The following is a 26,912-nucleotide window of genomic DNA, read 5'->3' as shown; positions in this document are numbered from 1 at the left end:
TTGTGCCATTGGCGTGCAGCCCTGTGTTGGGGTGTGTGTGGAGCTGCACTGAGCTATGCAGAGTTCAGGGAGCCAGAATTCTTCCTGGAGCTCATCAAGCAGTAGCTTGCCTGTTGCCTTCATGGGTAGCCTGAAAATATTGACTTACATTTTTAATTAGACTTGTAAATACAAAAATGAAAATTGCTGCATGAAATTTTCTTGTATATTTCCTGCCTCACTGCCTTTCTCCTGCATCAAGCACTGACAAGCATTTCCCCTGCAATGATTCCTCCTGGTCAGCAGGGCCTAATATGGTATGGGCACAGAAGGCGGGGAGACTGTCTTTCCTCCTCTGCATGTCAATTCTGTCCCCTGCTGATGTCCCGCCAGTGTCTGTCAAGACACGAAGAGCACAGAGGAGGTAGAAAAAGGAGGCAGAAAGAGGCGACAGCAGCTGGCCACAGGGTCTTGTCTGCAAGGAGGTGAGAATGGGAAGACCGACTGAACGAGGAACAGGTTGGGATGGGACACAAGAGGCGACAGGCACAATGGATGAGGATGCTCCAGGATCCCCCAAATAATCCCTTTAGGCTCCAGGTTCCCATTGCACCTCTGGCTCACTCTCTCCTCTTGACCCCTTGCGCTCCCAAGTACCCCAGGTTCTCCCAATCCCATGGACATCTCTCCAGGTTGGAAAGAGGCAGGACTCTATTCCTTGCAGCAAGGGAGGCCAGGATACATGCCTGCCTCTCCCCACACCTGTCCCACTGCTTGTGAGCAACTTCTGAGGGGATAATCAGTGACTTTCTTTAACTGGTGAGAAACATCACACATAGAGCCATGGAACTAAATGTGCTGGGGGAAGAAATAAGTTCCTTTTACTGTTGGCTTTGTCAGGTTGGCAAACTGGATTAAACCGATTGTGCTGAATAGTATTTATACATGTTAATATTTTATTAATGGTTGGTACAACATATATGAATGTTGCCTGTTGCACACATGAAGGTGGGACCTGTTATAATTTGCTCTGATAAATGCAGGTGTGTCGGTGAAAAGTTTGAAGACTTACTGCATCATGGAACACAAGGGCTGCAATTGTACCAGTTTGCTGTATAAAAATGTGGTGAAGGGCACACTTTAAAAATATTTTTCTTTGCTCTTCCCCTGTTGCTCACTTATGGGGCAATTGAGCACAGTTTGGCTCTAAGTACTGTATAATTTTGAATTTCCTATCAATCTTCCAAAATGATATACAGTTTTCTTTACAGATTCCACAAGCTTCTACTTTGCAGATTCATAAACAATTTGTGTAAAGAAGAACAAAAATATTTAAAAAAATGAACATAGTGCTTAATTGGGTTGACAATTGAGGATTTACTGAAGTCCTTTATTTATCCACTGAAGACAGAGACCATGGGCAGAGGCCGTACACATTTCCCAACACTACCTACTGCCAGTGTGCATCATCCCTGTTCTGGAGAGACTGTCCTGTAGGCTTAGAGATAATTCAACTTTCCAGTGTCTTCCTGGTGATGCTACCTTCAGGGATGGCAAATAGTTCCCAGTGTGAATGGGGTTCATGTGTTTTGAACACTTGTTCCTTCAGAAATGAAAAGAGATTTTCAACCAATGGTTAACTGAGCAGGTGTCCAGTGGTCCCAGTTTTCAATCATTACTGACTGGGTCTTAAATGTAAATATGTGACTGAGATAAATTAAAATTTTATCTAACATGGAAAAAAGTTGGTAGTATGAGAAGCTTACCACAGGCAGTAGGTAATACAAAGAAAACATAGGACAATTCATATTTATCTAGTGTTTATGGGTCACCTTTAGAATGACTTGCGCATTTTTCTTCCATTTTACGGATATGTCATATCTCATATCTCTGTAAACTTAATTCTATTTACATTTTAAAAATCCATTTCATTTTAACTCATTCTGTTCGTAATCATTCCACACCCAGTACAGGAAAAAAACAAAATGTCAGAATAGAATCCTCTCTCACTTTTGTGCATAGATTCTCTTACAACTGTCAGGTCTGAAATAAAACGCTTGGTAGAATGATTTATTTTGGACTAAAATCTTCTTTTTTCTCCTTTACAAACTCTGCAGTTAACAGTTGTGGCTTGAAGTACTCTGCATTGGTGACTTGCCTAATATCTAATATTATTTAATTTTCATTACACCAAAGGAAATATTCTAAATCCAGTGGCTGGAAGCTGAAGTTGGACATAAATAAGGCACACTTTAACAGTGAAGGTAAGTAACCATTGGGACAATGTATCTAAGATGTGGTGGGTTCTTCACCCCTTGAAGTTTTTAAATCAAGACTTGAGTCTTTCTAAAAGGTAAAGCATAGAGGACAGTGGGCACTGGTTTGGAAATCAAAGGAGCTAGGTTCTTTTCCCCAGCTCTGCCAATGCCTCTCTCTGTGCACAAGTCACTTAAACTCTCTCTGCCTTATTTTTCCCATCTGTTAGATGGAAATAATAATGCTTGTGATAGACATGGCAATTTCCTGCAAAATAGCCTTGACAAAACTTAAGTTTGAGTATCTTTGGATTGCATTATATTAAATGCAAAGGTTATGTATTATTATGAGCCTGGATGATCAATGGACCATATTGAATAATGTGGCAGACAAGAATGGTCTTTTGGACAATATGTGTGAAGAGGATTTCCTGGGAAATATTTAGGGAGAAATTAATGAACATTCTTTCTTCTCCTTCCCCAGTTATGCAAAAAAACCAGCCTTTTGAAGCTCTGGCCTGAGAGGCCATTGTCTGCTGATCACCTGTTCCTGGAATCTGAAAATCAAAGGCCCAAGTTATATAAAGAAACAGGCTGATCTGTCCAGTCTGTATGCTTGTTCTGAGATAAGCCTGTTGTGACCTTGTAACCACAGAAACACCTATTGTTGGGGTTTGAAGGACTGCCTCTTAGCAGAGCCCCCACTGGAGTTGTGGATGTGATCTCTGGTAGGGTTATTAGTATGTGGGTAGGTTTTTATTAATTCCTTATGTTTTCTCTGTAATGCTTTCACTTTAAGAATAAATGTGGTTGCTTAGAAAGAGCTGTGTGGTAACATAACTATGGGCAATTATGCTGTTTATAGCCTCTGGAGAGAGAGTAAAGTGCAGATGCAGGTCTGTTCAGGCAGTCTGGCTTACTGGGAATAATACAGTGTAGACAGGGTCCAGGGAACTGTATTGTACCGGAAAAAACCCAGTCATGAGGGAAAGATGTGGGTCTCTGCCCAGGAGAGGTGATGGCTGAGGAGCCAGGTCCTTAGAGTGGGTGTCCCTCAGGGACCAAGAAGGGGGGAATATAGGCGCAGTTGCCTGAACTGTAACAATGTTTACCATCTTTGTAAGTGATTTGAGATCCATGAATAGAAAGTAGTTTATAAGTACTAAGTAATTAATTTGTGCCAGATTATGATAACCTTATTCACACCGAATAATATCTTACACCGCAAGTAGTTCCAATGAAGTCAATGGGACTACATGTGGAGAAAGTTTCCACTCAGTGTGAGAAAGGATATCACAATCCAGGCCTACATTTATTCATCTCTGCCACAATGCATCAATTTGAACCTGGATTGATGTCAGGCAAAGGCACAATTACATTTTTTAAATATGGGTGTCCAGACTTGGGCACCTAAATCCATATTTAGGCACCTAAATAAGACTTAATTTTCAGACATGGTGAGTACCCACAGATAAATTCAAGTTGGATGCCTGCAGTTCTGAAAACAATCAAGCAACCTACTTTAGGCACCCAAGTTTGAAAAGACAGTTTGTGTGAAGTTTTTTATCAGGAAGCTGTTTGCTTTCTTTCCCTGAGGTGTTAGATGGAAAGTTACTCAAGTGTAGTATCCCGTTTAGTTGTAATTGTAAAGAGTTCAATTCCCCTCTCAGTTATCCAGGCAAAGTCAAGGGAGATGCACCTCTGTTAGAGGGGAGAAACAGATTTATGATCTGTGACTTGGGGATTAGGATTCCTGCATGCTAATATTCCAGGCCCTGCCACAGATTAACTGTGTGACCTAGTATCAGAGGGGTAGCCGTGTTAGTCTGAATCTGTAAAAAGCAACAGAGGGTCCTGTGGCACCTTTAAGACTAACAGAAGTATTGGAGCATAAGCTTTTGTGGGTGAATGCCCACTTCATCAGACACAAGGGTCTGTGTGACCTAGGTCAATCATAATATTTATCTACCTCACAGGTGTGTTATGACTCTTCATTATTTTACCTAGGCATAGATCCTCTTATTGGCACTGAACTTAACACTATTGAGTATTACCACACATCTATTGGATTGCATCATTTTTTTTCCAGTGTGCTCTGTCTTCTATATGTCTTTCTTTTAGAATATAAACATTTGGGGAAAAGATTGCCTTTATTTTATTTATTGTTGTACAGAGATAAGAACATAGTTGGTGTTAAAAATAGTAAATAATAGTAATGATTATTAGATTAAGATCTACACTGGGGGGGGGGATCAAGCTAAGTTACGCAACTTCAGCTACATGAATAATGTAGCTGATGTCAACGTACTTAGACCTACTCACCGTGGTGTCCTCACTGCGGTGAGTCAACTGCTGCCGCTCCCCCGTTGACTCTGCCTGCGCCTCTCGCGGTGATGGAGTACAGGAGTCGACAGGAGTGTGCTCGGGGGTCAATTTATCACGTCTAGACTAGAAGCGGTAAATCGACCCCTACTGGATCGATCGCTGCTCGCCGATTTGTTGGGTAGTGCAGACATACCCTAAGAGGTAACTTGGGACCTGAGAGATTTGGATATATAGTTCTTAAGGTTTGCATGTTACTTAACCATTTGTATTTTCCATTGTTTATTTTTATTTTGTAATAAAATGAACCCTGTATAGATTTCCACCGTAGGTGACTTCTTTTGAATCCCCCAAAACTCTGAAAGACTGTTTTATGATTCAGTGTAAACTGAAAAAAAATAAAATAAAGGGAAACACTACGTGTATTCATTGCTCACAAGGGGTCTATTTAGCAGAATGTTGCAACTTTTGATGCTGGAAATAATCTAGCTTTCTGTCAACAGATGATATCATAAAACATCTGAGTCTCTTTAATCCCATCTGCGGTTCATCTACTCCCCAGCTTGAGATCAGTTGGCCCCTCACAGGCTGAAAACTATAACAAAAATAATAAAATTCAAGTTCTAGATGTAAAATAAAAATGTAGTCCTGACTGACCTTATTCAGACTCTTACCCCACTATGTTGTAGAAAGACCATTTGTTATTGCATTGCTTTTGTCTGATTTATATATTTATTGCTAATACTAACTTCTGTAGCACCTACTGCTATGGCAGCTAGGAGCCTTAATTACGCAGGACAAAATCCAAATAAGAACAAAACAAAAACTCTTAGTAAAAAAAAAATGGATAAAGAACCCATCTTAACTCATGTCCTGACATTCATTACACTTGAGTTTGATGGAAGGTATTACCTGAGTGTTGCAAAGTTATTCTATGGGACAGAGGAGGTTGGTCAGAATCGTGGAAAAGGAAAGGGGTGATCCACAGAACTCTTGTTCAGGAATGAACACTTGATGCATTACTTTGAACTGAGGGGTGTATTAATTACAGACTAATGTGGGCTGAAAAGAAGTAAACAAGAACATTTGTTTTCTCCACAGCTTTGGTTGGTGCAAAGCCAAGCTATTCAGACAGAACTGTCGATCCCTTGCTGCAGATTGTTGGTGTTAGGAGGGAGAAAGGAAAGGAATATAGAATACAGATGGAGGGATTCTAGATCCCAGTTACAAACATCAACCTTGCCCCAGAGTTCAAGCCTATCTCCATGGAAAACCACACGACTAAAAGCCTACTGAAAACCATGGAGGAAAGCCTCCTGTTGCAGACAAGCTGTATGACTGCCAGGTACAATTCCTGAATCCTTAATCAACCTCCGTCACTAGAGGAGGTCTTAGGCTATGGGGGGAAGGAGTACTGCCTTTGGCTATCCTTGGGAAGAATCTGATGGGGCCTATTTGCAATGTTGTGTCTCTCTTTTAGAATGTAAGCTCTTTGGTGATGGGATTGTCTTTATCTTGTTTACTGTCCAAAGAAAGAAAATTGTTGGTGCTAAAGAAATAAATATTTATAAGATTAATGAATACTAATGATAGGTCTATGCTTGTGGTGGTGTATAGTGTACATACACTGAATACCAAGATAACTTGGGGATAAATAGCAGGATAGATGGTGAGGCACAGCTTAGGCAAGTGGAATAAAGACATGCCATAACCTTTGGGTGTATACCCTGCACGGCTCTCTGCATGCCCAAGCAGTACCTCCCATGTCTATGCTGCTCTTTTTAGTAACATTGGTCCTGCTGTCTCATCAAAAGACTCTGGCTGTAAGGGCAACAGGTCTCAAACCCAGGCTCATGGGTTCCTAGGAAGCCCTTACAACTGGCTGCCACTATGCAGCTCACCTAGAACCTCTAGAAGTGAGGAGCTAGCAGAACTCTGACCTCCCTCCCTGAGGCTCTGCCCATGAGGATCCTGTCTGGGGGACAATGATCAGTCCCTCTGGTTGGCCTGACCACATTATTTAAGCCAGAAGGAGGCACAGGAAGTTGTCTGAACTGAGAGACTTCGTGATTGGCTGCTGAACTGGACCTGACTGTTGTTGATCTCTGTCTCTGACCCCTGACTTGGTTCCTGGATGCTGATTCTGGCTCTGACCATTATGCCTGACTGCCCCTGCTATGATCACTAGTTCAGACTGCTCACACCCTAGTCCTGACATTGGCAAAGGGGAAGCAGCAGGGAAAGGCTCCAGCAGCTCCCTCTGCCAGAGCCTTCCTCATAGTCTTCCTCCTGCTAGAGCCTTTCATTGCAGCCTGTAGCTACACACCACAGTGTGGACGCAGCTTGCCTTTCACTGCAACATGTAGCTACACGCTGCCGCCAGTATAGACAAGGACTAAGTAGTAGTCTGGGACTTGGGAACTTTGAACATGTAGCTCTTCAAGTGTATGTGTTACTTGACTGTTTATATTTGCCAGCACAGGAGTGCTCATGGTAGTAGAGTTAAACACATGCGTAAGTATTTGCAGGATTGGAGCCGTAGGAGCCTAGGCCTCATTGAAAGTCACTGGGATTTAGGCGTAATGTAGGCATTAAGTGCTTAAGAATGTTAACCTGAATCTTGTGATTCTCCTTAGTTCCATATCCTGCTTGCTTTACTGACAGGAGTAATTCCAATGAAGTCAGTGGGCCTACTTACATGAGTCAGGTGAGCAGGACTTGGCATCTAGTATTACACAGTCTGACCTAAATTAAAGAATTCCTGGTCACTTCTTAATATCACAAAGCTAGACACATTATTGACACTTGCATATCTTTTCACATTTGTAGATACAATATCTATCCTTAATGTTTATGCTGAATTCTTTGAATTTTGCAATAGCTATGTATGGCCCATGCATGGCATTTCTTTGTGTAATCACTGTCAGCATCTCCAACTCATAATAACAACCATGACAAGATTTGATTGCACTGTTTGTTTATTTCAATGGACCGTATAAAGTATAAGTTCAACATACATATGACCCAGTATAAATAATATTGATGATGTTGTATGCAGTGTAGGTGGAGCTGTGTTGGTTCCAGGATATTAGAGAGACAAGGTGGGTGAAGTAATATTTTTATTGGACCAACTTCTCTTGGTGAGAGAGACAAATTTTCAAACCACACAGAGTTCTTCTTCCGGTCTGGGAAATGTACTCAGAGTATCAGAGCTAAATGCACAATGGAACAGATTGTTTAGCATAATATTCTAAGGGACCATTCAAGGTAGAGTGGCCTGTTAATACCCCTGCAGTCCAGATTGTTGTAATAAGTCATAAGACACTGGATTCAAAATGCCTGGACTCTAGGACCCTGTTAGCTAGGAGGGTCTCAGAGCTCAGGCTGCAGCCCAAGCCCAAATCCAAATATCTACACTACAGTTAAACAGCTCCTTAGCTTGAGCCTGAGTCAGCTGGCATGGGCAAGCCAGAGGTATCTAATTGGAGTGTAGACATACCCATAGAGTACTAGTTACAAATGTGACAAACTGAAGGTAAAATAAGGATGACATATCTGCCATGGATGGAGTTTACCCACTACCAGGCTGCTGCTAATTCATCCCAGCTAGAGATGACTGGTCCCTTATGCTCATAAAAATATTTCTGAAGAGCAGTTGTTTGCCTTTGGAATGGATCAGGTTGCACCAGATGGCATGTATTTTTAAAAAAAAATCTGAAGGAAACTTACCCCTAAATCTCTCTACAAGGTCACTTCAAATTATACAAGATGAAACCAGTAACATGTTCATTAAAGTCATGAACAGATGTATACCCCTGTGTCCAGCCCTTTCAGAGGATTATGATAAATTGTGTTTAAAGTATGCGTTGTTGAGGTATTGTTTGAAAACTCATAATTTGCTGATCACTACTGTCCTGGTAAAATGTGTGGCAACATTGTATGTGAAGTTAGAAGATTCTTCTGTATTGTATTATTACTAAGACATGTTCCAAGTCTGGGGAGCAGCCACAAACCAATTCCCCAGAGACAAAAGGCATGCTGATACCTCAGCCAGGTGTCAACAAAATCAAATGGACCATCACAAGAGGTGTGAGGATACTTAACATGGGGAAATAGATTCAATATATGTAATGACCCACCCATTCCCAGTCTCTATTCAAGCCTAAGTTAATGGTATCTAGTTTATATATTAATTCAAGTTCAGCAGTTTCTTGTTGAAGTTTGTTTTTGAAGCTTTTCTGTTGCAAAATTGCCACCTTGTACACCATGTACATTGGCCAAACTGGACAGTCTCTACGCAAAAGAATAAATGGACACAAATCTGACATCAGAATCATAACATTCAAAAACCAGTAGGGGAACACTTCAACCTCCCTGGTCACTCAGTAACAGACTTAAAGTGGCAATTGACACCTCTTGTCAGCTGTCTGAAATGGGCCATTTTGATTATCACTACAAACATTTTTTTTCTCCTGATGATAATTGCTCATCTTAATTAATTAGCCTCTTAGAGTTGATATGGCTACTTCCACCTTTTCATGTTCTGTATGTGTATATATATCTCCTTACTATATGTTCCATTCTATGCATCTGAAGAAGTGTAGCCCACGAAAGCTTATGCTCCAATAAATTTGTTAGTCTCTAAGGTGCCACAAGTACTCCTGTTCTTTTTGCGGATACAGACTAACACGGCTGCTACTCTGAAACCCATCACTACTGAGAATCCATAGAAGCAATGTTTGAGGAAAATGAAAGAAATTTAAAACTGGTTTTGTAATTTTTTTTTATCAGATTGTTGGTGTAGTCCTATCTGATGCATGTTTTCTCCAGGTGTTTTTTTCCTCCTTCTGTATGCATACTACACATTTTACCCTTCTCTGCTATTACTTTAACTTTTAAAAATAGGTTTGGGTGTTCTTCATTTATCATGACTTTTCTGTTTGAGTATAAACATTGTTGACTTTCTAAGCTCCCGGCATGTCTTTCCTTAAGTCATTAGGTTACAATGTTAGTTTGCCAGCCCTTACCCACATCCTCAGTCCTTTTTGTATGCAATGCGGTGTCAAGTGCTTTCAATGTGTCAAGTAAATGAGCAGACTGTAGTTTCTTATAAATTGATACATTCTATTCCAGACCTGAAGAAGAGCTCTGTATGGCTTAAAAGCTTGACTCTTTCATCAACAGAAACTGGTGCAGTAAAAGATATTACCTCACCCACCTTGTCTTTCGAATATCCTGGGACCAACATGGCTACACCAACACTGCAAACAACATTCATAGGTCCAATTTCCTGAATGTCCAGTGAATGTGAAGTGAGAATTCTTAATCTGATTAGCAATTGCATTCATTGCAATTTCCTCCATAATCCTTCTTCTAATGTGAAAGAACAACTATATGATGCATGCTACCACTTACGGCACCTTGTAATATTATAATGCAACAAGACAATGAATTCTACCAGGCCCTTTATCTTCCCAGGCTTTTATGTAAGATTTTAGAAAATTTGGTCTTTAAAAGATACATGCAATTAAAACGAAAAACAAACAGACTAAAAAACCCTGATGGTGGCTCTAAAGCTGAATTTGCTTTTCTCACATAAGAGCTTTTTGCATTCTGTATTTCACAAACACATATAAAAGAGTATTGATCTTCCGTATAACCGCTTGAAGGCTCTGGAGTTATACGAGGCATGTGTTTGGTGGGCCCATAAATCATAAGTCCATTCCAATGTTCTCCACAAAAATGTGGTTTCACTGGAAAGTCAGCAGGGCTCTCTCATTGTTCTAGAACAGGGGTCAGCAACACTTGGCACACGGCTCGCCAGGGTAAGCACCCTAGTGGGCCGGGCCAGTTTATTTATCTGCTGACGCAGCAGGTTCGGCCGATCACAGCCCCCACTCGCCGCGGTTCGCCGTCCCGGGCCAATGGGAGCGGCGGGAAGTGGCGAGGGCCGAGGGATGTGCTGGCCACGGCTTCCCGCCGCCCCCATTGGCCCGGGACGGCAAACCGCGGTGAGTGGGGGCCACGATCGGCCGAACCTGCCGCGTCAGCAGGTAAATAAACTGGCCCGGCTGGCTAGCGTGCTTACCCTGGCGAGCCGCGTGCCGAACGTTGCCGACCCCTGTTCTAGAAGTCCTCATCCAAGTCTGTGATACTGGGATTGTCACGTTTTTTATGTTGCAATCTCTAAAAATGCTCCATTTTCCTTATTGATGAACTGTTTGGTGGTGTTAATAAAGAAGCTGAAGTCATTGGGAATTGATGTGATTAGACCTCTGAAACCCATACTACACCTCTACCCCGATATAATGCGACCCAATATAACACAAATTTGGATATAACGCGGTAAAGCAGCGCTCCAGGGCGGCGGGGCTGCGCGCTCCAGCGGATCAAAGCAAGTTCAATATAAGTCAGTTTCACCTATAACGCGGTAAGATTTTTTGGCTCCCGAGGACAGCGTTATATCGGGGTAAAGGTGTATTTATTTTGGTACTTAGATTTGGATATAAGGCCTGGATTGTTTAAAGGTATTGCTGGCTTCAGCATTGCAACCATGTAAGTCTCATTTTCAAAAGGGATTTAAGCATAGAAGCCAAAATCCCATTGACTGTCCCTTTTGAAAATGATATTTAGGCTCCTAAATCCTAGACATTGCTATGCTGAAAGCAGCCAACACCTAGATACCTTTAAAAATCTGGACCTAAGTGCCTAGCTATGGCATTCACTTTTGGAAACATTGACCTAAACGAAGACACTTTAGGAACATAAAATAAATAACTTCATAGTTGTTCCTCATGTTTGTCAGGATTTCCATATATTTCAGGGCTCTCAAATCAAAGCTGACAAATCCTGTCTGAGCCTCAGCCCCCTCTCACCACTAAAGGGAAGAATGCAATAAAAATACATTTCCTCCAAAGTGAATTGCTAATAAGTTTGAAGCAGGGGTTCTAGATTTCTTGTGTGAGAGAGCTGAGCACTGCTTCTTATGCTGACCAATATTGTCTGATTGTTTCCTTGTACTCCCCATCAGTATCCATCTGTTGTCTCTTGTCTTATACTTAGATTGTAAGATCCTTTGTTCTGTGTTTTGTACAGTGCTTAGCACAATAGGGTCCTGGATTCAGGACGAGATCTCCTAGGAGCTACTGTATTACAAATAATATTACTCAAATGCATATCCCCCTGAATATAGGCAAACAACACAGGAATGCAGGGGCAAGATTAGAAAGGCAAAGGCACAAAATGAGCTCAAACTAGCTACAGGAATAAAGGGAAACAAGACTTTTTATCAATACATTAGAAGCAAGAGGAAGACCAAAGACAGGGTAGGCCCACTGCTCAGTGAAGAAGGAGAAACAGTAACAGGAAACTTGGAAATGGCAGAGATGCTTAATGACTTCTTTGTTTCGGTCTTCACCGAGAAGTCTGAAGGAATGCCTAACATAGTGAATGCTAATGGGAAGGGGGTAGGTTTAGCAGATAAAATAAAAAAAGAACAAGTTAAAAATCACTTAGAAAAGTTAAATGCCTGCAAGTCACCAGGGCCTGATGAAATGCATCCTAGAATACTCAAGGAGCTAATAGAGGAGGTATCTGAGCCTCTAGCTATTATCTTTGGAAAATCATGGGAGACGGGAAAGATTCTAGAAGACTGGAAAAGCGCAAATATAGTGCCCATCTATAAAAAGGGAAATAAAAACAACCCAGGAAACTACAGACCAGTTAGTTTAACTTCTGTGCCAGGGAAGATAATGGAGCAAGTAATTAAGGAAATCATCTGCAAACACTTGGAAGGTGGTAAGGTGATAGGGACTAGCCAGCATGGATTTGTAAAGAACAAATCGTGTCAAACCAATCTCATAGCTTTCTTCGATAGGATAACGAGTTTTGTGGATAAGGGAGAAGCTGTGGATGTGGTATACCTAGACTTTAGTAAGGCATTTGATACGGTTTCGAATGATATTCTATTGATAAACTAGGCAAATACAATTTAGATGGGGCTACTATAAGGTGGGTGCATAACTGGCTGGATAACCGTACTCAGAGAGTTGTTATTAATCGTTCCCAATCCTGCTGGAAAGGCATAACAAGTGGGGATCCGCAGGGTTCTGTTTTGGGACCGTCTCTGTTCAATATTTTCATTAACGACTTAGATATTGGCATAGAAAGTACGCTTATTAAGTTTGCGGATGATACCAAACTGGGAGGGATTGCAACTGCTTTGGAGGACAGGGTCATAATTCAAAATGATCTGGACAAATTGGAGAAATGGTCTGAGGTAAACAGGATGAAGTTTAATAAAGACAAATGCAAAGTGCTCCACTTAGGAAGAAAAAATCAGTTTCACACATACAGAATGGGAAGAGACTGTCTAGGAAGGAGTACGGCAGAAAGGGATCTAGGGGTTATAGTGGACCACAAGCTAAATATGAGTCAACAGTGTGATGCTGTTGCAAAAAAAGCAAACACGATTCTGGGATGTATTAACAGGTGTGTTGTGAGCAAGACACGAGAAGTCATTCTTCCGCTCTACTCTGCTCTGGTTAGGCCTCAACTGGAGTATTGTGTCCAGTTCTGGGCACCGCATTTCAAGAAAGATGTGGAGAAATTGGAGAGGGTCCAGAGAAGAGCAACAAGAATGATTAAAGGTCTTGAGAACATGACCTATGAAGGAAGGCTGAAAGAACTGGGTTTGTTTAGTTTGGAAAAGAGAAGACTGAGAGGGGACATGATAGCAGTTTTCAGGTATCTAAAAGGGTGTCTTAAGGAGGAGGGAGAAAACTTGTTCACCTTAGTCTCTAAGGATAGAACAAGAAGCAATGGGCTTAAACTGCAGCAAGGGAGGTCTATGTTGGACATTAGGAAAAAGTTCCTAACTGTCAGGGTGGTTAAACACTGGAATAAATTGCCTAGGGAGGTTGTGAAATCTCCATCTCTGGAGATATTTAAGAGTAGGTTAGATAAATGTCTATCAGGGATGGTCTAGACAGTATTTGGTCCTGCCATGCGGGCAGGGGACTGGACTCGATGACCTCTCGAGGTCCCTTCCAGTCCTAGAATCTATGAATCTGTCTTTACCCACAGATCCTAACACTGACTACATGACAGTTCTTAAAGTGTGCTGCTACTCAAGCCACAATATCCAAGGATCTCCAGTAACACAGTATTTTCTTACCTCTCATCCACCCTTTGCTGTATATGAGCAGCAGTTAAAATAACTCAATATCTCAGCTCTAATAGAACAGTGAAAGCTCTGCTATGTTTTGCTATCTATTCACTGTGGGCTGGTCTTCACACACATTTGTACTGAAATAGCTTTATTGGTTTTAATTCACTCCTTGTGTTACTTTGGTTTGGTACAAGTCTGTGTGAGGACACTTTATTTCAGAACAAGTCTATTTTATCTACTTAAAAAAAGAGGCACTTATTTTGAAAGAAGAGTGTCAATATAGATTTCTATTGAGATAACACAAGGTATTAATTTAAACTTTTTTTTAGTTATTTTGGTGCAAGTCTGTGTGTGGACAAAGCTTTAAATGTAATGACATTAGAGGGGAAGCTTGGGGACATTGTGCTTGATTCGTCCCGTACCTGCTACACTGGTGTAAATGAGAAGTGACTCCATTGAGTTAACACCAGTGTAAAGTTAGCTTAGGTGGGAGAAGGATCAGGCACTTGGTGTTTGTGATCATTACGTTTAGGCATGTGGATTTTTAAAATGTATACAGATGTGCTAAATCTGTGACCTGGGTGTGACCTGTAACCAGAATGTTAATGCAGCATCTAAGAGCCATTGAAGTGCCCTCTAGGGGTATGTCTACACAGGGACAGAAGACCCACAGTACAGCCGTGTCCCAGATCAGCTGACCCAGGCCCATGGAGCTCAGGCTGTAGGGCTAAAAATTGCTGTGTAGATGTTTGGGCTTGAGCTGAAGCCCAACCTGTAGGACCTTCCACCCTCGAAGGGTCCCAGAGCTCAGGCTCCAGCCAGAGCATCTACACAGTGGTATTTCAGCCCTGGAGCCTGAGTCCCGTGAACCCAAGTCAGCTCACCTGGGCCAGCCGCAGGTTTTTTATCTCTGGGTAGACATAGCCTAAGATACTTTGTCTCTGAGATTTTTTTGTTGTTGGCTACCAAAGGTTATGAGATTACCTGTATCTTTGTCTTGTGTAATCTATCATAGTTCTTCCAGACCCAGAAACCTCCATTTTAAGGGCCACCATAGCCCCATTTATATAGTAAGATTCCAGGATTGATTCAGATATTCTAAGCTTGAGAGTGATAAGGTGAAGTGATTGTAACAGCTCCAAGTAGGGTTGAGAATTCTTTTTGTTTAGAATATCACCAGGCTCAGTAATTACTGGGATGTGTGGCCTATTACCATGCAGTTTTTAACTTCTCCGCAACTTTTGGTTTTATGAATTACATTGTGCATAGGCTTTCAGCTACTAGTGTCATTGTAATGTTTGGTAAAACATGCAGTCATTTTACAGATTCTGTAAGTCCCACTGTTTTCTCTGTAGCACTTGTGAATCTTACAAGTGGTACTAGGTAATTCAGCTTCCTTTCAAATATTAGAAACTCTGCTAAAGTTCTAAAGCCACACCTAGTTTTTGAAAGTTCATGCTAAGTCCAAGGTCCCTTATGTAAGACTGACTTGGTCTGCCAGAGTTAAAAGTGAACTGGAAATGGCCTCCGCATGCTGACAATCCTAATTCAGAATTGAGTAACTTCAAAAACAGTTGGCACCATTTCTTGTAAATACCAATAACAGTCACTAGAATTCAAAAACCAAACCAAATTTAAATTTCTCAGCCTCACTGCTTTTAGTATATCAACTTTGGCCAAAGCATCAACATTTTATACTCTTATACCTCCAAATCATGTTGGCCAATTTGCATTACATTTTGTAGATTGTAAACTTTTCAGGGCAGGGACTGTTAAAATCTCAACTATGATACCATTTGACTTGATAACATTTGACTGTAGCTGTATTTTATATATGTAGTTGCGTGTACATCAGCAGTAAATTCAAAGACTTGTATGAAAGAAAGACAAGTTGTGAAATGTACTCCCTATCTTACTATGAAGAGTATTTGCCTCTTCCCTCTCACATCAGCTAGGCATACTCTCAAATCCATTTCCATATCCTGCCTACTTTCTCTCATCTCTCTGTGCAGATTTTTATTCTGTGCTCATCAGTCTAATGCTTGAGGACCATAAAAACAAAAAAAGAATCTTGCAACCAAACAGGCCATCTCCTGTTGCATTTTGGACCACCGAATGATTATGATATGTCTGTGGGAAGATTAAATGGATGAAGGTACTGATATTTGTAGGTATTTTATTTCATCACAGTGAGTTTCTTAGCCTCAGGCCAGCTTTCAAGAACGCTGTCTCACACTCTTGTAAGTTTCACCCTTGACAGAGTTGACAGTTTCATAGTTCCTGAGGAATGTAACTGTTGTAGATCAGCATTGTGGGAAGAGATGCTTGGTCAGTGTCATGGAGGGCCTTTTAGATTATAACTGAGACTATGAATTTGAGCAAGTATATCAGCAGTAGGCAGTGTACCAGAGTATCTGGAGTGATGTGATCTCAGCAGCTATTATTGATGAGAAGATGGACTGCTGCCTTCACATTAAATTTCTTTAAAGTCTGTATGCTTATTCCTAAATTATAATGAATTGCAGCAGTCTAGCTTGGGGGTTACAGAAGTATGGATCACTTGGGGCCAGATCATTTTTCTAACATTGTGAGGTCCAGCTTCCTGCCTAGCCCCAGACAAAAGAAAGTACTTCTAGCAGCAGTGACTGCACATGCATTAGTAATGAGGACACAGCCCAATGGATTCAATCCAGACAAGGCTGTGACTACATGGGAAGGGTGTGTGGTGCAATTTACTTAGTTTATGTCTGGTTAACAAATTCCAGGGTGGCAAACTCCAGCAAGCTAGTGTGAAGTTTCAAAGCTATAGGCTGGCCACCTGGGAGCTTCCCTGTCAATAATATAAATCAAATTAACATTGAGGTACTCTTTTATTTTTTATTTTTATTTTTTAAAAGAGTCCCAAACCAAATGAAGTTCCCAGAGAGAAAACCTTTGTTTAAACAGGAATTATGGATGTTAATTTATCACCATAATAAAGTCTTTGTTGGAAAAAGTATTTTTAAAAAGCATAAGCATCTGAAATCCGGAAAAAAAAAGTTGTAAAATATGGAAATTCATTTTTATAGTAACCCGGACAAACTTAACTTGCCCTCCGATGTGTGACTGCTCTTTACACACAATTACAAAATGACCGTACATCTGCCAACCAGACATCTTCAGCATGTTACAAAACTATGTGTTCCTTCAGGATGGACGTGCTATATAAACATAAGATATGCATTTTCCCTGCAAACTACTTGAAAGATATAGCCTCATGGCTGGGAAGCTCTGTTTTATGCAGTTCCAGGATAAATTTTACTTGGTTTAGTACTAACAATACTTACATAGCACTTTAATGTTCAAAGTGCTGCAAATATTAACTAGTCTTCCCTGAAGTAGGTAAGTATTCTTCCTATTAAAGTTGTGGATTTGATTCACAAAGACATGGTGGCTTTGCAAAGATAATACAAGTCAGTGTCAGAGCTAGGATTACAAGTTCCTGTGCTCAAAAACTTAGACCATTCCCCTCTCTTTTAAACTTCACTTATACTTAATGCTTATCTTTATGAATCCCAATACTTCTGTTTCTTTCCTCTCAAGTTAAGCCTTGCTTTGAAGATCCTAGTTCCATCAACTGTAACCTCCATAATATCTGTCTCCTAATACTCAGTGTTTTATCTTAGAAATGACATTTTTAATGTACATCTGACTTATTAGGTGTCTAATCACACCTGGTAACAAAGTTCATAAGAACTATCGGGGGTGGGGAGGGAAAGAAACTAGAGCACTGGTTCCCAAACTTTTATTGGTTCACATACCATCTTCCTAAAAAGTTGATGTTCAAAGTACAACATGCAAATTTCTCCTTTTTGTGCATATTTATTTTAGACCTCAATTGGCTTAATTTAAGTGTTTCTGGACTCAGTAGTAAAATAAATGTCTACGGAAGCCTAAAATGTTTGTTTATAACTAGGGCTGGCTGGAAAACGAGTACCATTTCACGAAAAATGTTGAGGTTTCGACCTTTATTTCTATTTTGATGTGGAACAAAACCAACTATTTCAAAATTTTGAGAGGGAGAGAAAGAGGCACCACACCAACAAGAGTGCCCTGGGCGCTCACCTGGGATGTGGGAGAACCAGGTGCAAGTCTCTGATATGAATCCACACTCCTCTGTTTTGTTTGGATTAAACTTTTATAAGGAAGATTTCTCCAGTCCAGGATGGAACTTCGGGGGGCGAGGGGGTGGGAGGGGAGGAGGCGAGAGAGGCTATCCTAGGGTTGGGGGGAGAGATCTACCCCAGAATGGGGAGGGGGGAAAAGAGAGAGAAACTTTTAAAACAAGCCCAGTAAAAACAAGAAAAAAATTACAAATTTAAAAATAATTGCCTATCCCTAATAGTACAGAATGATTTACAATAGCCCACAGCTGAATGAATTGATCCAAATAGCTTATACGAGTATAATATCTAAACTTCAAATCAAAGCGTAAAACCACTAAAAATCTTAAAACACACACACACGAAGAACATCGGCAACCCCAGTACCAAATAATTTACCTAGTCTACTTTTTGAAATGGCCATCTTTGCTTGATCCAAAATAAACTTTGCAAGGCATCCCACAGATCTATTTGTGAACCTATATTTAATTTTTCTCCTGTATTTATTTTTACTGTTGAGACAATAAACGAAAAATACCCTGAAGTAAAACAAATAATGGCTGTAACTTGGAACAAGTAAGAAACAGGAAAACAGTCTCCTCCATGTATCAGAGGGGTAGCCGTGTTAGTCTGAATCTGTAAAAAGCAAGAGGGGGTCCTGTGGCACCTTTAAGACTAACAGAAGTATTGGAGCATAAGTGTTCGTGGGTGATAAGCTTTCACCCACGAAAGCTTATGCTCCAATACTTCTGTTAGTCTTAAAGGTGCCACAGAACCCTCTGTTGCTTAGTCTCCTCCCTGTCACAAAAAGGACATGACATGGACACCTTTGGAGTGAAATGATGCATAAACGCATTCATGGCAATAGCCTCCTGAAGAATTCTCCATTGGAGACCACCCATTCTCTTTTCAATTGGAAGATTGTACACACTGTGCCAGGCTGGCATCCATCACCAGAAGCTGTTTTCTCCATATCGTATTGGGATCATCAACAAGCATTTGAAAATGACAAATTTTTACCACAAGCATATACAACGACTTATGGCTTAAGCTATTAAAAGTAAATTCAGAAGACACACTGAAGGCAAGCAAGGAGCCAGGATTGTCAACATCCTGGTCCACAGCAGGAGCAACAGGAAAGAAAATAGAAACGCGAGTATAATCAGGAATAGCTCACTCAAGGAGGCAACTATCTAGCCTGGCAATAGTGCCCCTAGGACGGGCTGATTCCACCTGTGATAAAAACTGAGAACCCCAGCAAATGGAATGAAAACCAAGCTTGACAGCCAAGATATCCTCTGAGACCCATGTAAAATCAATTAAATGAACCATTTTTGTTACACCTGCTGCAATAAGGGACAAAACTAGAATTCTCTTGGCAGGGTTATAAATAAGGGGATCAGCAAGCAGACCTGGGAACTCCAGCCACCTATCCTGTGGCTGAAGCGTAAAAAATCTCCAAGCATTAAAAAGGTTTTGATAAGAACTGAGTAACATCTCAAAATTGAGATACCCAGGGTCCAACAAAAAAGTTCCCGATCAAAACCCAATCCCCATATCAACCGAAGGAAAAGCAAAGGCCAGTTGCTTCCAAGGAACAGGCACGTCCCCAAACAACAGCTGCTGCAGAGACTGTAACTGAAAAGTAGTGACTTTGCTCAAAAGATCAATGAGACTTTGAACCCCTTCCACAATGGGCAGATACAAAATACTCTGTCTCAGCCAATGATGGCCATCCCAGAAAAAGTCCAAAAGAACCTTCTGAACTTTTTTTAAAAAGAGTGGAGGGGAATCCAAAACAATATACTTATGCCACAACACAGAGGCAATTAAATTAGTGACTAACATCTGCCCTCAGAAAGAAAGTCAAGGCAAATACTACTTCCACATTTGCAACCTCCCCTCCAACTTTTCCATAACTCCTTCCCAATTCTGACCCAAAATATTGTCTGATCTCAGCATAATTTCCACTGTCTTAAAGCCAGTTTGGCTCCACAATAGTCCCCCCCTTCCGCCCCGCCGCCTCCCCTGGAAAAGTCAGAGTGCGGGAGATCACCCAAGTCCCCAGCTGGAGTGTGTCACTCTTCTCCCAATTTATGTGAATTGAGGAAACCTGCTCAAGAAAGAGCTGACATTCAGTCAAAGCCTGGACATCACAATCATGAGTAATAAACATAGTCCCATTGTCAGCATATGCAGAGGCTTTCACTGGAGTATAAGTTGGAACAGGGAGAAAAAGCCCAGAAGGTGCTCACAACACTATTAACCTTAAATAGACTATATATATCATTATAGAGTAACTGAATGCAGGACACAAACCTGGGCTAAAACCAAAAGCACAAAGGGTCCAAAACAAATATCCATGATCTACATGATCAATAGCCTTCTCGTGATCAAGGAAAATCAACCCAATGTGCAAATCAAACATTTTTGAGGCCAAAATTACATGCTGCCATAGGAAAAGATTATAAAAAATGGACCTGTTTGGGATGCAGTAGGTCTGATCAGGCTGCATGGCCACACCAATCCGAGTTTTCAGTCTATTTGCCAAGGCCTTTGAAAAAAATGTATAGTTGGAGCAAAGCAGAGACACAGGTTTCCAATTCTTCACCTCCCCAGATCCCTCTTCTTAGGCAACAGGGTAAGAAGTGCTCAATGACAACTGAGTGGCAATATCTTCTCTCTGATACTTTTCTGAAAAACCTGGAGCAAGTCAGGCCCAAAAAGGGTTCAAGAGACCTTATAAAAAAAGAATAAGCAAACTATCTATACCAGGTGCCTTCCATGGAGCAAAGCCATTTAAGGCAGAAGTCAGTTCTGAATGTCAGGTCCTGTTCAAGTTTATCCACATCCAATGCTGAAATCCTAGGAAGATCCTCAAGGAGTTGCCAAGTCTCAGATGGACACACAGGCTCTGCAGCATACCGATCTGAGAAGTAATTCACAGCAAAGTTCCTAATCCCTACAGGATCTGAAAGCACATGGCCCGACGATGTCTTGAAGCGGCCAGTCATCCTTTCTGCATGCTTCTTTTCCAGGCTGAAGAAAAACTGAGAAGGTGCATCCATTTGAGAAGGGAGCCAATTTCAGGGTCTAACCAGTGCACCCTGAACTTTGCTATTCAATGAGTCTCTCAAGAGCTGTTTTTTACATTTCAAGCTCTCATGTGAACCAGCATCATTATTGCCATGAAAGATTTTTTCAGGTTCTACAATCCCCAACACTAACTCCTCCATACTTGGCAAAGGCCCAGGGATGTAAACATGTAATATTAAACTTTACCCACTTCCCATCTTTGCCTCAAGGAGGGGAAAACATCGATTGAGGCAACCCAGGCACCCTAAAAATAATTGAGAGAGTCCCAAAAGTGAGTATCTTGTAAAAGGCGAGTGTTAAAATGCCAATATGGATGACTGTTGTGAATAGAAGGAAGAAACAACACAAATAAGTCCAAACCATGATCTGAAATCCCAGTAGGGTAAAAACATAAAAACGGTCCAAACAAGCCATAGAGAACGAGCTGGCACTGGCACTAGCACTCAGCCAGGCATACTGCTGCACATAAGGGTGAAAATGTCGTCTTAAATCAGTCAGGTCAGAAGCCTGTAAAAAATTTGTAAGTCACTGAGCAGACAGTGGATGTGGCTCCAAATGATTCCTATCCAATCTCTTATTAAGTTCACAATTAAAATCGCCCCAAAAATTAAAATATCACCCGTCAAACAATTTGTCAAAAGAGCACCTCAACCTCTGAACCCTCCTCAAAAAACAACCGGTCCTCAAACCCCCTACACCCTGTCTTTTTCTACAGTAGGAGCATAGACATTAAATCAAAAAGAGATGATATTGCTCAAAAGTAGCTTGAGCCATCAATAAATCGCTGGAACAACTTCATGTACAACCACCGAACCGAATCAGGCTTCACCGTATTCCCGCCCCCAAATTGGAACACCTGGGCTTGCAATGGAACCATGACTCATAAAAATCTTTCGTCACCAATCAGCAAGCCTATCGGTTTGGTTGCCTGCATCTGTGTGCGGCTCTTGCAAAATGTAATGTCTACCTCAGGGGTCGGCAACGTTCGGCACGCGGCTCGCCAGGGTAAGCACCCTAGCGGGCCGGGCCAGTTTATTTACCTGCTGACGCGGCAGGTTCGGCCGATCGCAGCCCCCACTTGCCGCGGTTCGCCGTCCCGGGCCAATGGGGGCGGCGGGGAGCGGCTCGGGCCGAGGGATGTGCTAGCCCCCATTGGCCCGGGACGGCGAACCGTGGCGAGTGGGGGCCGCGATCGGCCGAACCTGCCGTGTCAGCAAGTAAATAAACTGGCCTGGCCCGCTAGGGTGCTTACCCTGGTGAGCCGCGTGCCGAACGTTGCCGACTCCTGGTCTACCTTTTTCTGGAACAGGTACTCAAAAAGAGCCGTACGTTTTTTAATGTTCCTGCACCCATTCACATTCAGAGAACCATATATAAAATTATCCATCAGACCAGTACTCATCAGGAAAAATAAGAAAAAGAGAAAACCCACCAAAAACTTCAAACAAAAACACCACATTCCCCTACATCCATTAAACCCCAACATTGCCATTGGCCACAGACACAAAGTTTGGACATCAGATTTTCCCCCCCAATCTGTACCACTTCTGTTTGTCAAACTCAGACACAGAGACATATTGCATAGTATACTAAGCAGATAACAAAAACAGATTAAGATCAGGAAAACCATCTGCCACCTCTACTCCACGTTTTCCGTTAGTCTCATCTGGAAGCCTACCAATAACATCTGGGGTATATCCCCCCTCAGTGAGTTCAGGATCCAAAAGAATCTGCGAGTTTGTCATACCCCATACACTCAGACTCAGAGTCACTGTTGACCTTGAGAGGGGAGAGAGAGAGAGAGAGAGAGACAAAAGAGAGAGACCAGAGGTAGGGGGGCTGTAGTGACCAAGGAGGCAAAACTAATACTTGAAAATTCTCTATGTCCCCAACCAAAGAACTACCCTCAGCAGCATCCTCAACAGTGTGCTTCCCTACTGCTCTGACCAAACTGGTCTGCTTTACAGCACCCTCAGAAACTGGAGCACCCTCTTGTCAGAGTTTATGCTCTTTTCTATTTTCTTCCAACTTCAACGACCATTTTTTACTTTGCAGTTGTCACAGGGTATTCACTCTCTGTGGGTGGTGCCTCCTCCTGGCTGTGCTGGGGATTAGCTCTCGTCCAGGTCCAATGCCTCCCCTTGTGGTCTCTCCCCATTGTCGTCTTTTTCGCTCTGCAACCCCTCTCTCACTCTAGGAGCTGCAGCTTCCTCTTTGTGACTTGACCCTTTGGCCTGATTCCTCTGTGATGTCCCCTCCTGGGGAATAGAGTCTCACTGGACCCACTGTATGGGGAATGCCAGTCAATCAGTGGCTGGTAGGGGATCCCAGACCCAGCACAGCAACCCTACAACATGCAGCTAAGGTCTCTCAGTCGCCAATCTTGCTGTTCTCTTCCTAGGTTACTGCCTACCCACCACCCACAGGCTTTCTTCTCCACCATTCTCTCTTCTGGGTATGCCCTTCCTCAGAGCCAGGCTCCTAGGGCAGGTCTACACTAACCCCCCAATTCGAACTAAGGTACGCAACTTCAGCTACGTGAATAACGAAGTACCTTAGTTCGAACTTACCTCGGTCCAGACGCGGTAGGCAGGCTCCCCCGTCGACTTCGCGTACTCCTCTTGCCGAGCTGGAGTACCGCAGTCGACGGCGAGCACTTCCGGGTTCGACTTATCTCGTCCAGACAAGACGCGATAAGTCGAACCCAGAAGTTCGATTTGCTTGCCGCCGAACTACCGGGTAAGTGTAGACCTACCCCTACTCTCTCCCTGTGTTCCCTCCTCCTGTCTCTAAAGTAGAGAGTGGCTACAGACTTTATCACTGCAGCCATTTCTGTTGCCAGCTTCCTGGTGAACACTCCTTCAGAGGGGCTTTGCCAAAAAGCCAGAATCCTCAGCTAAGGCCACAGTTTCCATAGCAACAGGCTCAGCTTCCATTTTGCAATCAGGCGCAGGCCATGAGACCACTGAGTCAGGAGCCATAGAACCAGTAATACCATCTCTCCCAGGTTGTAAAGGGGGCACTGACCCCCCAGAACCAACATCCCAGAGACAGCTGGAGCCTGTTGAGAGACAGTCTCTGTCACAACCACCCCACCTTGTGCTTTACTCTCAAACCCCCACATTCCCAGGCACTGGGTCACCAAGCAGTCTTCTTAGGGCACCGATTAACCAAATGTCTCAGACTACCACAACAAAAACAGGTGCTGGCCTCAGAGGCAACAAACTCAGCATAATCAAACACCCTAATCCTATACTTCAGGTAAACTTAAAACTTTGGAAGCATTGTTTAATAGCATATAAACTTCCCTATGAAAGGGCAAGACATGCCAAATCTCTAGAAGCCTCCTAATAGGGCTGGTGATCTTACCATAACTCACCAGGTCTCTAGCCAGTTGCCCATTTTCTAAAAAAGGAGGAACATTAGTGATAGTGACTTTAACAGCAGGTTAAAGTTGCAAGGGGCACTACAGGGACAAAAATACCCTGCACAAAATCGCCTCAACAAAGCTAATGAGGCAACAAACACAACAGCCTTGCTCATGCTGGAGGCATACCTCACATTTATAAACCCAATTACCTTTCCCACAACTGGAACACACTCCTCCGCAGAGGCAGTCTGGAGGCAAAACCTGCAGCCTATGGCTGCAGGTTAAACCCTCACAATCCACAATAAATGGAGGTCGCTGTCATCCCTGCCAGCCCCAAGGGCAGGAAGACAGACTGCTAAAAAAGTGAAATCCTGAAATTGAACCCATAACAACCACAAAAGTAAACAAACATACAATAAACCTCAAACCCCATTTCCCCAACAGAAAGAAACACAGAGAACAGCAAAACACACCCACTCTCAGTCTCACTCCCCCAGTCCTCTGAGAGAGAGAGAGAGCAAGCAAGAGAGAGATCTACCCCAGAATGCCGGGGGGAGATAGCCTAGATGCTTGATAGATTGATATGTACCCACCCCAGAAGACAGTAGGGTTAGTAAGAGGCAAGAGCTCAGGTGTTAAGATACTCACCTGGGATGTACGGTTACAAAGTAGCAGCCGTGTTAGTCTGTATCTGCAAAAAGAACAGGAGTACTTGTGGCACCTTAGAGACTAACAAATTTATTTTAGCATAAGCTTTCGTGGGCTACAGCTCACTTCTTCAGATGCATAGAGGGGACTCAAGTTCAAATCCCTTGTTTGAATCATGCAGAGTGCCCTATTCACTGAGCTGTTTCGGGGGTTTTTTCTGTCTCTCATTTTGACCAGAAATTCTACTCTGGACCCGAGAAACCCTCCCAATACCTTTCTGCAAAAAGTTTTGTTTTTGATGATTCAACTTTTTCTGATAAAAGTGTTTCCTAGTTAACTTCCCAAGCAGCTCCTATAACATCTTCTTTAAACATTTAAAATTGTTAGACAGTATATCAAAAAGCAACACAATGAAGCAGCCATTACTATTATCTTTCATATTACTCAAATTACAAGAAATAATAAAATGTCAAAAATGTCAGTATGTGCTCCTGAATTACATTCAGTGGCCTGACTTTTTGTCTAATTTAAATCTGAAGTTCCTGCTAATTTGTATCTGGAGTGTGGTTGAACATAGACTCATAGACTTTAAGGTCAGAAGGGACCATTATGATCATCTAGTCTGACCTCTCGCATGATGCAGGCCACAAAGCCGTCCCAACCCTTTCCCTTGACTCTGCTGTTGAAGTCCCCAAATCCTGTGGTTTAGAGACTTCAAGTAACAGAGAATCCTCCAGCTAGCGACCCCCGCCCCATGCTGCGGAAGAAGGCGAAAAACCTCCAGGGCCTCTGCCAATCTACCCTGGAGGAAAATTCCTTCCTGACCCCAAATATGGCGATCAGTAGAACCCCGAGCATGTAGGCAAGACTCTCCAGCCAGACCCTCATTGGCCACTGATACTATTTACCAGCGATGGCACACTGTTCATTTGACCAAAATCATGTTATCCCATTAAACCATTCCCTCCATAAACTTATCTAGTTTAATCTTAAAACCAGACAGGTCCTTCGCCCCCACCGTTTCCTTCGGAAGGCTGTTCCAATATTTCACCCCTCTGACGGTCAGAAACCTTCGTCTAATTTCAAGCCTAAACTTCCCCACGGCCAGTTTATAGCCATTCGTTCTCGTGTCCACATTAGTACTGAGCTGAAATAATTCCTCTCCCTCCCTGGTATTTATTCCTCTAATATATTTAAAGAGAGCAATCATATCCCCCTTCAGCCTTCGTTTGGTTAGGCTAAACAACCCGAGCTCCTCGAGTCTCCTTTCATACGACAGGCTTTCCATTCCTCTGATCATCCTAGTGGCCCTTCTCTGTACCCGTTCAAGTTTGAGTTAATCTTTTTTAAACATCGGAGACCAGAACTGCACACAGTACTCCAAATGAGGTCTCACCAGTGCCTTGTACAACGGAAGCAGCACCTCCTTATCCCTACTAGATATACCTTGCCTAATGCATCCCAAGACCGCATTGGCTTTTTTCACTGCCACGTCACATTGTCGACTCATAGTCATCCTGCGGTCTACCAGGACTCCAAGGTCTTTCTCCTCCTCCGTTACTTCTAACTGATGCGTCCCCAGCTTGTAACTAAAATTGTTGTTAGTCATCCCTAAGTGCATCACCTTACACTTTTCACTATTAAATTTCATCCTATTTCTGTTACTCCAATTTACAAGGTCATTCAAGTCTCCCTGCAGAATATCCCGATCCTCCTCCGAATTGGCAATACCTCCCAACTTTGTGTCATCCGCAAACTTTATCAGCCCACTCCTACAATTGGTTCCGAGGTCAGTAATAAATAGATTAAATAAAATCGGTCCCAAAACCGAACCTTGAGGAACTCCACTGGTGACCTCCCTCCAACCTGACAGTTCACCTTTCAGTACGACCCGCTGCAGTCTCCCCATTAACCAGTTCCTTATCCACCTC

At 42.4% G+C, this 26,912-nt stretch overlaps 1 long non-coding RNA gene across 1 annotated transcript in view; it reads left to right on the top strand.

Annotated features, from left to right (window-relative positions):
• Nucleotides 1–6,199, top strand: part of LOC135983753 (uncharacterized) — a 44,881-nt gene extending 38,682 nt beyond the window's left edge. The window contains exons 2-4 of the long non-coding RNA XR_010601532.1: nucleotides 2,176–2,243; nucleotides 2,719–2,982; nucleotides 5,658–6,199. This is a non-coding gene — a long non-coding RNA (uncharacterized LOC135983753). The remainder of the gene's footprint in view (nucleotides 1–2,175; nucleotides 2,244–2,718; nucleotides 2,983–5,657) is intronic.
• The last annotated feature ends 20,713 nt before the right edge of the window (nucleotides 6,200–26,912 follow it).

The sequence above is a fragment of the Chrysemys picta genome, chromosome 5, assembly GCF_011386835.1.
Source record: "Chrysemys picta bellii isolate R12L10 chromosome 5, ASM1138683v2, whole genome shotgun sequence".
In the NCBI taxonomy this organism is placed as follows: domain Eukaryota; kingdom Metazoa; phylum Chordata; order Testudines; family Emydidae; genus Chrysemys; species Chrysemys picta.
Note: the sequence above shows the minus strand (reverse complement) of the source record. Positions and strands in the feature narration are given on the sequence as shown.